Genomic DNA, 12,500 nt, shown 5'->3' with positions numbered 1-12,500 from the left:
TACCTGCATCTTTATGTCTAAATGCAGGAATCCAAATGTGTGTGTTTGTTAGTGCATATATGCATTTCTATGTATCGTATTACATGTGGGTGTATATGTGTGTGTAAAAGAAAGAGGAAATATGTAAAAATATAAAGGTATATCACCTTTATTTTATCTATAGCCTTTGTACTCTTTCTGTCTTTACCGTTCTTTCTTACACTTTCTCCATGTCTTCCAGTGATAGATAGTACTCTTTTGCTCTTTTACTTGTTTCAGTCATTTTGACTGTGGCCATGCTGGAGCACTGCCTTTAGTCGAGCAAATCAACCCCTGGACTTATTCTTTGTAAGCCTAGTACTTATTCTACCAGTTGTCAAGTGATGTTGGGGGGGGGGGGACAAACACAGACACATATACACACACACACACACACACACACACACATATATATATATACATATATACAACGGGCTTCTTTCAGTTTCCGTCTATCAAATCCACTCACAAGGCTTTGGTCGACCCGAAGCTATAGTAGAAGACACTTGCCCAAGGTGCCACATAGTGGGACTGAACTCGGAACCATGTGGTTCGTAAGCAAGCTACTTACCACACATCCACTCCTATGCCTATATGTTTACTTTCATATTTTAAAACTCTCTTCTTTCTATCTGTCTTGTCTCTCTCTCTCTTTCTCTTTATCTCTTTCTTCTTCTCTATTACTCCTACACTCTCCTTTCCTACCATTCTTACATACATTTGAATACACACAAACATAAACACCCATAATTACACACATCTAACTTTTCCTCCCTTTCTGTGTTCTTGTGCACTTTCTTGTGCACTCCCTCTTGCAAATGCACTTTCCTTCTCTTTTTCTAAGAAAACTCATTTTCTGTCACACCCATGTCTTCTCTTGTATCCGAAACCTTTTCTCTCCCCACCCCTCTCTTTTTCTCTTTCTCTCTCTTCTTTTGTTTTCACGCTTGCTCTCTGCCTTCCTTCTGTCATACTTTCTTTACCTATCTCTTTATACACACAGACAAACACTTGCATGTGCACACACACACACACACACACAAGCAAACAAACAAACAAACAAACACACACACAAACAAACACACACACCACATATTTTCAATTATAAAGCTGAGAAACCAAAAAGATGTAAAAGTGTATTTGATATATATATACACCTATACATATATATACACACATATATGCACGCACACGCACACATACACACACACATGTATGTATCTTTTTACAAGTATATATCTACCTATGTATTTAAAGCCCACGCCCTCTTTCTCATATACTTTCACTTCTCTCCTTTCAACTTTCTCTCTCTCTCTCCTGCCCCCCCTCTCTTCCTTACATGCACACTTTCATTCACTTTCACTTTCTGTTTCACATACAGATACACAACTTACTGTATATTCTGCAAGTCTTCATACGTTTTTACACACACACACACACACACACTCTCTCTCTCTCTCTCTCTCTCTCTCTCTCTCTCTTTCTCTCCTTACTCTCTCTCAGTCTTTCTCTTAGTTGTCCCTTTCTCTCTCCCTCAAACCCATTTCTCACCTCTCACAACCACCATCATCACCATGCACCTATCTCCATCCAAGATCTTTTAGCAGCTGCATTCTATGATTAACATTTCACCATTTTTGCTTCCACATTTAATAAACAGAAATTTCATAGATAAGTCTACCCAAACCTACCCACACCCAACCACCCAACCACATTGCTTCTACCATAGCCCACCTCCTCCATCCCTATCATTCAGCATTTCATCATCTTTTAGCATATAATCACCAGCATACCTAGTTGTATTTAGTTACATTTCTTTATTTTATGAGTTCAAGTTCCACCATATCCAAATTTGCCTTTTCATGTTTCTTATGTAGATAAAATTAAGCGCCAGGCTAGAATCAAAGGAGGTGCATAGCTTGGTGGTTAGGGTGTTGGACACATGATCGTATGGTTGTGGTTTCAATTCTTGGACCAGGTGATATGTGTTCTTGAGCAAAACAATACATTCGTGTTGCTCCAGTCCACTCAACTAGCAAAAATGAGTAATCTGGTGACAGACCAGCATCCTGTCCAAAGAGGAATATAAATACCACGGAAATTGGCCTGATGAGTCTATATGACTCAGGAAAGATCTTTATCCTATCTTTATCTTCATCTTAGTACTAGAGTCCTCATTGATTAATCCTCTCTCCTCAAAATTGCTAGCCTCGCGCCTGCATTAGATACCATGTAGCATTTTCTTCTGGTTCTTTATGTTCTGAGTGCAAATTCGACCAAGGTCAACTTTGCCTTTTATCCCATCAGAGTTAAGATGATGTTGTAATGTAATTTGCTAAGTACAATAAATAAGGAGTGGCTGTGTGGTAAGTAGCTTGCTTACCAACCACATGGTTCCTGGTTCAGTCCCACTGTGTGGCACCTTGGGCAAGTGTCTTCTACTATAGCTTCGGGCCGACCAAAGCCTTGTGAGTGAATTTAGTAGACGGAAACTGAAAGAACCCCCGTCGTATATGACCGTAATGTCCCTAAGAGTATTGCCACTCTACCTCGTGGGGCTCATTTCTCTGACAGATCACCATTATCCTTATTTTGCAGAGGAAATTGGTAATATGAGATCCTAGAACACCTGGTGTCTCGATGGCAGCTGGCACAAGCTGATAGTGGCCAGCCAAGCCCTTGTATTTATTGGTTTTTCTCTCTTCCACATTGTGGGTCGTGACCCCTCGGTTTGCAGCAAATGCTGGAAAATGTGTTGCTGCACATTACATCCCAGATTAGAGATCTGCTTCCTTTGAATGGGAAGAGGGTTATTCCATCAGGGTGCTTACCATTCCTGCATTCAAGACATGCTGGCTCTAGCTGAGATGGGTAGCCAGTCACATCAATTTCCTTTCTGATTATGTCAGAAGAATCAGCCTGTGCTAATGCTGCAGGATAATGTCTTGAATTAAGAATGTGTCATATCCAAATGCCTTGAATAAGAGTGTCATCTTACGCAACTAATTATTTGTTCTGTGTGTTGATTTGTAAATGCTTGCATGGTTTGTATGTTTTACTTTATCATACCTAGTACTTCATTTATTATTGACCCATGCTGGTGGCACATAATAAGCACCATTTAAGTGTGAGTTGATGCAAGATCTGCTTGACCGGCTCCCCATGCCAGTGGCACATAAAAAGCACCATCCAAACGTGGTCAATGCTAGTGCTCCCTGACTGGCTCCCATGCTGGTGGCACGTAGAAAATACCATCCGAACATGGTTGATGCCAGTGCTGCCTGACTGGCTCCCTTGCCGGTGGCACATAAAAGGCACCCACCACACTCTCAGAATGGTTGGTGTTAGGAAGGGCATCCAGCTGTAGAAACCCACGCCCGTGACTATTCATAAGATTATTCCTTCCTTGCTACAGTTCTTCCTTGCTGTCTCCCCTTCCTCACACCTCTGCCTCTTCTCTTCCTCCCTTGCATTTTCATTATCACCATCATCATTGCCAATTTTTGTGTGACTTCATGTTTTGCTTTGTGCATGAATATACACCTATTAGTGTGTTTCTGTTTGCATGCGTCAGCAATGTGTATCCATTTGCTGTTGTACATATATGTATGTGTGTGCATGTGTGTAGCAATTTGTATACATGTGTATATATTATGTGTAGGCATATACTTTTGTATGCTTATGAAAATGAACATCTTAGATGTATACATGTGCATATGGCCATCCAAGTCAGCCTCTGTGTGTGAGTATGTGTGTGTGTGTGTGTGTGTGTGTGTGTGTGTTTGCATCATTGTAAGTTGCGTATATGAATGTATGTCTTGTGTGTTTATGCAGACATTGGGTATTTATATGTGGCAGTCTGTGTATATGTTTATATGTGTGTTTGCATACATGTAACTTTGTGTGACTACTTATGAATTTATGTCTTGTGTGTATATGTATTTGTGAATGTGTGTGTATACATCTATTCTTTTGTGACTATCTATATGAATGTATGCTTGTTGTACGTGCATATATTTTTGTGCAGCACTCAATGTGAGTGTGTGTGTGTGTCCACTATGTGTCTGAGAGAGAGAGAGAGAGAGAGAGAGTGTGTTTGTTTGTGTATATGTATATGTGTGTGTATGTGTGTGTGTGTGTGTGTGTGTATATATATATATATATATATATATATATATATATACACACATATACATATGTTTGTGTTTTTGTGAAGCACTCTGTAAATGTATGTATAACTGTGTATATGCACCTATCGTTTTGTAGCTACATATATGTGTGTGTGTTTGTCTTGTGTATATCCATATGTTTGTGTGTAAGCACGGGTTATCTAAAACGATCTACAATTCAGATTGTTCACTGATATGTACTGAATAGGAGAACTACATAAAGAAACATGGCGGGGCCTGCTAGACAGAAGGGAGCAGGTGGGGGGAGAGATATCAATAGAGTTGGGGGGAAAGGGGGGGAAATAGTACAGAGACATTTCTACAACTGATAATTTTATTCTTTTACTTGTTTCAGTCATTTGACTGTGGCCATGCTGGAGGACCATTAGTCAAACAAATCACCCAAGAACTTATTTTTTGTAAGCCTAGTATTTTATTCTGTTGGCCTCTTTTGCTGAACCGCTAAGTTACAGAGATGTAAACACATCAACATCAGTTGTCAAACGATGGTAGGGTGGGTGGGACAACCACAGACACACAAGCATATATATATATATATATAAATATATATATATATACACGACAGGCTTCTTTCAGTTTCTGTCTACCAAGCCTACTCTCAAGGCTTTGGTCGGTCTGAGGCTATAGTAGAAGACACTTGCCCAAAGTGCCATGCAGTGGGACTGAACCCAGAACCATGTGGTTGGGAAGCAAGTTTCTTACCACACAGCCACGCTTGTGCCTGTTAGTCATACTTTATCTATTTGTTTTGAATGTTTGTATGTGTGCATATGATATATATTTCCATCATCATTGTCATCATTGTTATCATTAGGTATGCTTTTCCATGCTGGCATGGGTTAGATGAGGCCTTTTTTTTCATCATGATGTCTCACCAGTTGTTACAGTTTTTCATCAATTCCTTTGTAAGGTTAAGTATCCTGCAATCAAACCTTACTAGTTCTATTCTCATCTTCATCAGTACTCTTCTACCAATTCCGTCTGCTTGCATGTTTTCACATTGTACAGACGTTTGTATTCTTCTTTTATTCTTTTTGTTTTTTCAGTAGGTGCAGGCATGGCTGTGTGGTTCAGAAGGTCACTTTGCAACCACATGATTTTTGGTTCTGTCACACCATGAAGCACCTTGAGCATATATCTTTTACTATGGTTCCAGGCCAACCAATGCTTTGTGGATAAATTTGGTAGATGGAAAAATGTGTGGAAACCTGTCACATATGCATGTGGTGTATTGTGTGTGTGTGTGTGTGTGTGCATGTCCCTTACACATATTGTTTGGCAACCAGTGTTGGTTTATTTACATCTCTGTAATTTAACAGTTCAGCAAAAGAGACCTATATAGTATGTACCGGACTGAAAAATAAGTACCAGGACAGCCACAGTCCATACCAGGCCTGGTCAACTCGAATTACATTGCAGGCCACTTTAATCACAGTTTTTTGAGGGCCACTTATATACTGACATAATTGAAAGCATTTTGCTTTCTCATGCTATTATTACAACAATGAATGAATGGTCATTGATTTAACATGAAATATTATTGTTGCAAAAACAGTAGTATCTTCCTTTTTATTTTTCATTAAAACCTTCAATTTTTGATAAAAGTTTTTAAATGTTTGTTTAAATAAACCCATTTCAAGAAAGTATCAAGCAAGCCACAAGATAAAAGTCAGCAGGCTGCATGCGACCTACGGACCTCGGGTTGACCAACCCGGGTCTATACCATACCCAGGCAAGTGGGTGAGATGATTAACAAGCCTTGCATATGTTTACCCTTCGATTTCTAGATTGCACCTTTGCAGTTTGTGTTAGCTGGCAACCGGTGTTGGTTTGTTTACATCCCTGAAATTCTGCAGTTCGGCAAAAGAGACCTATATAGTATGTAACAGACTGAAAAATAAGTACTGGGCTTCATCTGTTCAATGAATCACTTCAAGTGCTCCAGCATGGCCACAGTCAATACCATACCCAGGTGAGTGGGTGAGAAGATTGACCAGCCTTGCATATGCTTGCCCTTCCACTTTCACATTGCACCTTTGAAATATATGTTAGCTGGTCACACTTCTTCCCCTAAAACCCTACAACATTTTGAGATTGCCACCTAGACAGTTACTAAACAAGGACACTAATAATTATAAGAATACATGCAAATTTATAATCTTGGAAGAAAAGCTGTAGTTTTTAAAACAGTTGTTTGTAAACCTTCTCTATCTCACTGGTTTTGGAGAGCTTCTATATCTGCTCATAACTATTCTTCTATAACAGAGCTTCTATAATTGTGCATAACTACTCTTTTCTGTCCCAGACAACTATACCAGGCCTGTTACATTTACATTTGACTCAGGTTATGACAAGAATATTCCACCAATATTCTTTGCTTGTTAAAAATGCATTTATGTATTCAACAACTGAACTATTTTCTATATCTATTCCAAGGCAGTTTCTCCTGGCGAAATTATTCATCTTCAATTCTGTTCAGGCTTATGATTTTGAGAAACCCCAATAATGGCAAAACATTGATGTCCATCACTTCTGGGATGGGATGAAAAGTGAGTTCTCTCACCTGGCCATGACTTTCAGATTTTTAACACCTGGTGCTTTGAGAGAGTATTCTCTTCTGCACCGAATCACAGCCTACCAGCAAATACGCAAAGAATATACGTTAAGAATATGTGGTTGATAATGTTATTACACTAGGGCTGCTCATATTTCATATTTGAATATATATATACACACACACACACACACACACACACACACACACACACACACACACACACACACAAACACACACACACATGAGTAAGTGAATAAACAAAAGAAAGTGACACGCAATACATTTGATAGGAATTATATATAATGTTTAATAACAATTTGACTAAGCTCCATATGGCTTAAAATTTCATGAACGAGTAGGACAAACCCATCAAAAGTGGTGGACAAATTCAAGATAGTTTCTAGATGTTATGTCTTTATTGGTGAACTCAGGTCACATGGTGTTATTGGTCTAAAAGCAACATCAGTTCTTTTCTTTATTCTAAGGCCCATATTCTGAACAGGATGTTGGGCCTAAAAATAAAGAAAAGACCTCAAGTTGTTTGTGGACCAAATACACCATGTGACTAAGTTAACTAATAGAGGTCTAGCATCTAGAAGCCATCTTGAATTTCTCTCAAATCTCATCATTCTTCTCTAGGTACCTGACATGATGCGTTTGTCCTGCAAGCCCAGTTAACTGTAAGTAGTATGGAGCCGAGTCAGATTGCTAGCATATGTATTCTTTTATTCTTTTATTTGTTTCAGTCACTTGACTGCGACCATGCTGGAGCACCACAATAAAGGCTTTTAGTCAAAGAAATCAACCGCCAAAACTTATTCTTTGTAAACATAGTACTTATTCTATCAGTTTCTTTTGCCAAACTGCTAAGTTACAGGAACATAAACACACTAGCATCAGTTGTCAAGAGATGGCAGGGGGGACAAACACAGACAGACACACACATAAATATATACATACATATATATATATATATATATATATGATAGGCTTCTTTCAGTTTCCATATACCAAATCCAATCACAAGGCTTTGGTTGGCCTGAGGCTATAGGTGAAGAGACTTGCCCAAGGTGCAACAGTGGAACTGAACCTGGAACTATGTGTTTTGGAAGCAAGCTTCTTACCACACAGCCATGCCTGTGCCTATATATATATATATATATATATATATATATATATAAAAACTTGTTTTAAATCTCTCACCAAGACGTATACAGTTACAGTACGAAATAGTAAAGTTTATTTGTCAACAGGTGACGGACCTATAAAGGACGATGGTACTGTTGCTTAAGCACCAGCAAAATATCTTTTCCAGCTGAAAAAGGTGTTTTCTTGAGGCTTAAGCAACAGTAGTATCATCCTTTATAAGACTGTCACATTCTGTTGGCAAATAGACTTTACTATATATATATATATATATATATATATATGAATGATGGATACCATTTTTACTCCAGTGTGGATTACCAGTGGTTTGAAAGTTTCAAGATCTTTACACCTCTTCCTGCAATATTTTTGCTGTTTATAGGAGTGGATGCTGATACACCACAGCTCCCCCTCCACCACTACCACTACATTACAACAGTTTCCAAAATCTCTTCCTGTTTTTCAGCTTCCCATTGCTCCTCTTCTTCCACTCTCTACACCTCCTCCTCTTCACACTTCCATGAACTATATAACTCCTACCCTTTCTATTCCTCAACTCTCCATACCTCCTACTAGCTCTGTCATACTTTAACATCTTTTCTTCCATCTTCTGCACCTCTTCTTCCACATCATCCACCTTCCATGTTCCACATGCAACTCTTCCTTCTCCTCTCTTTACACCTCCTACTTCTCTGCACTCTACACTACCTATTCCCCCACCCTGACATCCCCTACACCCCTACCCTCTACATTTCCTATTCCTTTAGCTTCTGCACTTTATACTCTTCTACACTCTACTTTTCTTGTTCTTCCATTGGCTGCACCTTGTACTCCCCCATCTACACCTCGTACTCCTCCACCCCTCTACACCTCCTACTCCTCTACCCTCTACATCTATTCCTCCACCCTCTACACCTCCCACTCCCCTAGCGTTTACATCTTCTACTCTTAGTTTCTATACCTCATACCCTTCCACGCCCTACTTTTCCTACTCCTTCATTCACTGCACCTCCTACTCCTCCTGGTACTAACCCTCATACTTTACTCTCTGCACTCCTACTCTTCCAGCTCTCTACACCTCCTACTCCTCCATTCTCTATATGTCCTACTCTGCTACACTTTACCTTTCCTACTCCTTTAGCTTCTACACCCTACTCCTATACCCCAACACCTCCCACAAACTCTACACTTACTCCTACTCCGTCACACTTAGTACCTTCTGCTCTACACTCCAGACATCTTGTACCTCTTTATTCTATGCCTCCTCCTCATCCTCTTCTTACACATTCTATACTACCTCCTCCACATCTCCACTTCTTACTCCTAAAGCACTCTACACCTCTTACTCCTAAAGAATTCTACACCACTACGTCCTCCTCCTTCTCCTCCTACTCACCTCTTACTCCTAAAGCCCTCAATACCAGCACCACCTCCTCCCCTCCTCCTATGCTGTGCTCAGGAATGAGTGAACTTGCCAAGGAAGAAAATTAAAGGCGTCTTGCCGTAGAAGTTCTGTTAAAAAGCACATAACACAATTGACTCATATTAAGAAAGAATATTGACAATGACAACCTAATTTTTTATTTATTTATTCGTCCATTTATTTATTTATTTTATTTTAGTTGGGGACAGAGACAACAGCAACAACAACAACAACAACAACAACAACAACATTTACGAGTGTAAATCTTATATGTCACAGCAGTGTTGCAATTTTACCAACCTGATGCAAACGAATATCAATTCAATTGTTTTCCATTTATCTTTTATTTCATTAAAAAAAAATTTTTTTTTAGATTTTTTTGATGTCTTTTTTTTTTATATCACTTTTGTATTTTGTTATGTCCTTAGTGTCTTTACAGAATTTTTCAGTTTTTGATGAGGTGTGTATCAGTTAAAGGTATCAATATGAATGAACTGATAGTTTTTATTTTGTTTTGTCTTTTTTTTTTCAGGTTTTAATTTTTTCTTTAATTTTTTTTTTTGTATGTGTACGTATGTATGTGCTGTGTTTAGTATATGTATGTATATGCTATGTTGTGATGTTATGTGATGTGTGAACAAAAATATTTTTCAATTTAGAAATTTATGAAAAATTACATTATTCAGTTGTCACAATCTTGTAAAAAAAAAAAAAACTTTGTCCCAATATACACAAGGAAAAGAAGGAAATATATATATATATATATATATATATATATATATATATATATATATATACACACACACACACACAAACAGAGAGGTGTATACAAACACAGAGCTGATGCTTATGATTGTTGCAATTAGACTGACAAAAACAAAATTGTCAGAGATTACTAATAAACAGCTTCAAAAAGTGTTAATTGCATTGCTGTCATAATGTTTCGTCATTGTCACAATCATTATCAGCATCAGCATCATCATTATCTATTATACTATTATGGTCATCAGAAAGACAAAAAAAAATAATAAAAAATAAACAGAAAAGTCTGCCATTGTTGTCATCATCATAATTGTCATCAGTGTTAGCTTTACTGTCCCCCCTCCTCTTCCTCCTCCTCCTCACTATCATCATCATGAACATATATTGATCTTGAAAAAAACCCATGTAATCATTCCTGTTATAATCAATCAGCATCATTTCATTACTGTTGTTGCTGTTATTATTGTTGTTCTTGATGATGATGATGATGATGATGAAGGTAATGATGATAACGATATTGATGGCAGTGGTGGTAGCGATGTTGACAATAATGATGATGATGATTATAATGGTAGTGGTGGTTGGGATTACGATGATGTTGGTGGGTTGTTGTTGTTGGGGGGGGGGCAGTTGTAGTAGTGGTGGTGGCAGCAGTGGAAATGTTGACGACAATGATGATGATGATGGGAGTGGGTTGGGGTGGCAGTAGTGGCATAATAAGGATAATGATGGTAGTGGTTGTGATGGTGGTGCAACAACGATAAGGAGGAGGCTGCACGGATGCTAACTGAAGAAAACTTGTTCATTCAAAGGTGATAGAGCTATATTAGATTTTAAATTTTAAATCATTCACGATTTCATTCAGTTACTGCATATTACTTGTTGTTTGACGCAGCTGAGTACAGCACACATCACAGTAGCTGCTGATTAAATGCTTAAGAGATCAGCCCACATCCTTATGACACTTCATACTTAGTTACATAATTCTATCATGAACACAGCTCTCTGAACGTACCAACACCTTTCTTAGAGATTTTGAAAAAATATGTAACAATTCTTCTGTAGAACATTCCTAGTAAACCATACTAGAAAATTGAAAAAAATGCCTCTGTGTTGTCTGTCTGTTATGTATATGTATGTATGTATGTATTTATGTATATATATATATATATATATATATATATATATATATATATATATATATATATATATATATAAATGCACACACACACACACACACATATATGCAGAGAGGGAGAGAGATGCAGGCATGGCCACGTGCTTAAGAAAGTCACTTTGCAGCTCTTTTGTGTTTGGTTCATTACACAGTATCTTGAGCAAGTGTCTTCTGCTACAGTCATAGGCTGACCAGTGCCTTGTGAGTGAATTTGGTAAACAGAAACTGTCTGGAAGCCCATCATGTGTGTATGTGTCATTGTATTAGTGTTTGTTCCCCTACCACTTGACAACAGCTGTTGGTCTCTTTATGTCTCTATAACTTAGTGGTTTAGCATAAGAGACCAATAGAACCAATGCCAAGCTTAATAAAACAAGCACTATGGTCAACTTGTTCACCTAAACCCCTCAAGGCAGTACCCTAGCATTGCTGCAATCTAAAAACTAAAACAAGTTAAAGAGAAAAGATCTGTGAAGCCAAGTGAAATCATAGTCATGGCTGATGCTGGTGTCATGTAACTGGCACCTGTGCCAGTAACATGTAAAGAACACCTTTCAAGCATTGGGCCTCATGGAGACAAAATGGCTGAGTTCCTTTGAGCGTTGGACCTGATGGAGGCAAAGTGGCTGAGTTTCTTTTCAGTGTTGGTCCTCATGTAGGTAATGACTGAGACCTTTGGCGTCATGTTGTACTTGAGAAGAAGACCCATCAAGCCAAGCAAAATCACAGTCATGGAAGATACTGATGTCACGCAAATGGCAGGAAAAAAATCTACAACCTTCTATATATATATATATATATATATAGAAGGTTGTAGATTTTTTCCTGTATCAAAGTTCGATAAGCTACAAAGAGTTATTTTATAGCTTACGGTTAACAGCTGGGGTTGCTCTGTGTGTGTGTGTGTGTGTGTGTGTGTGTGTGTGTGTGTGTGTGTGCACGTGTGTGTGTATCACTGTCATCATCATTTGACGTCCATTTTTCATGCTGCCATGATATGTGTGTGTGTGTGTGTGTGTGTCTACACATGAGTGTTAATATGTGTGTTTGTATACACACAACACACGCATGTACATAGTGAGTGTACAGTTTATCTTTAATCATCAAAAGTTTTTGTGCGTTGGCTTTCTTTTTCATTTATTTTATTTTATATCTTGCCATTATTTTTATATCTTTAGCACTATTTTTCATGGCAATTTTTTATTTTATTGTCATCATTGTCAAAAT

The 12,500-nt window shown here is 38.2% G+C and overlaps 1 long non-coding RNA gene across 1 annotated transcript in view; it reads left to right on the top strand.

Moving 5' to 3' along the window:
* LOC149135470 (uncharacterized) overlaps positions 1–9,706 on the top strand; it is a 15,583-nt gene extending 5,877 nt beyond the window's left edge. The window contains exon 2 of the long non-coding RNA XR_016241787.1: positions 9,534–9,706. This is a non-coding gene — a long non-coding RNA (uncharacterized LOC149135470). The remainder of the gene's footprint in view (positions 1–9,533) is intronic.
* The last annotated feature ends 2,794 nt before the right edge of the window (positions 9,707–12,500 follow it).

Source organism: Octopus bimaculoides, chromosome 5, assembly GCF_046866305.1.
Source record: "Octopus bimaculoides isolate indiv1 chromosome 5, ASM4686630v1, whole genome shotgun sequence".
In the NCBI taxonomy this organism is placed as follows: Eukaryota; Metazoa; Mollusca; class Cephalopoda; order Octopoda; family Octopodidae; genus Octopus; species Octopus bimaculoides.
Note: the sequence above shows the minus strand (reverse complement) of the source record. Positions and strands in the feature narration are given on the sequence as shown.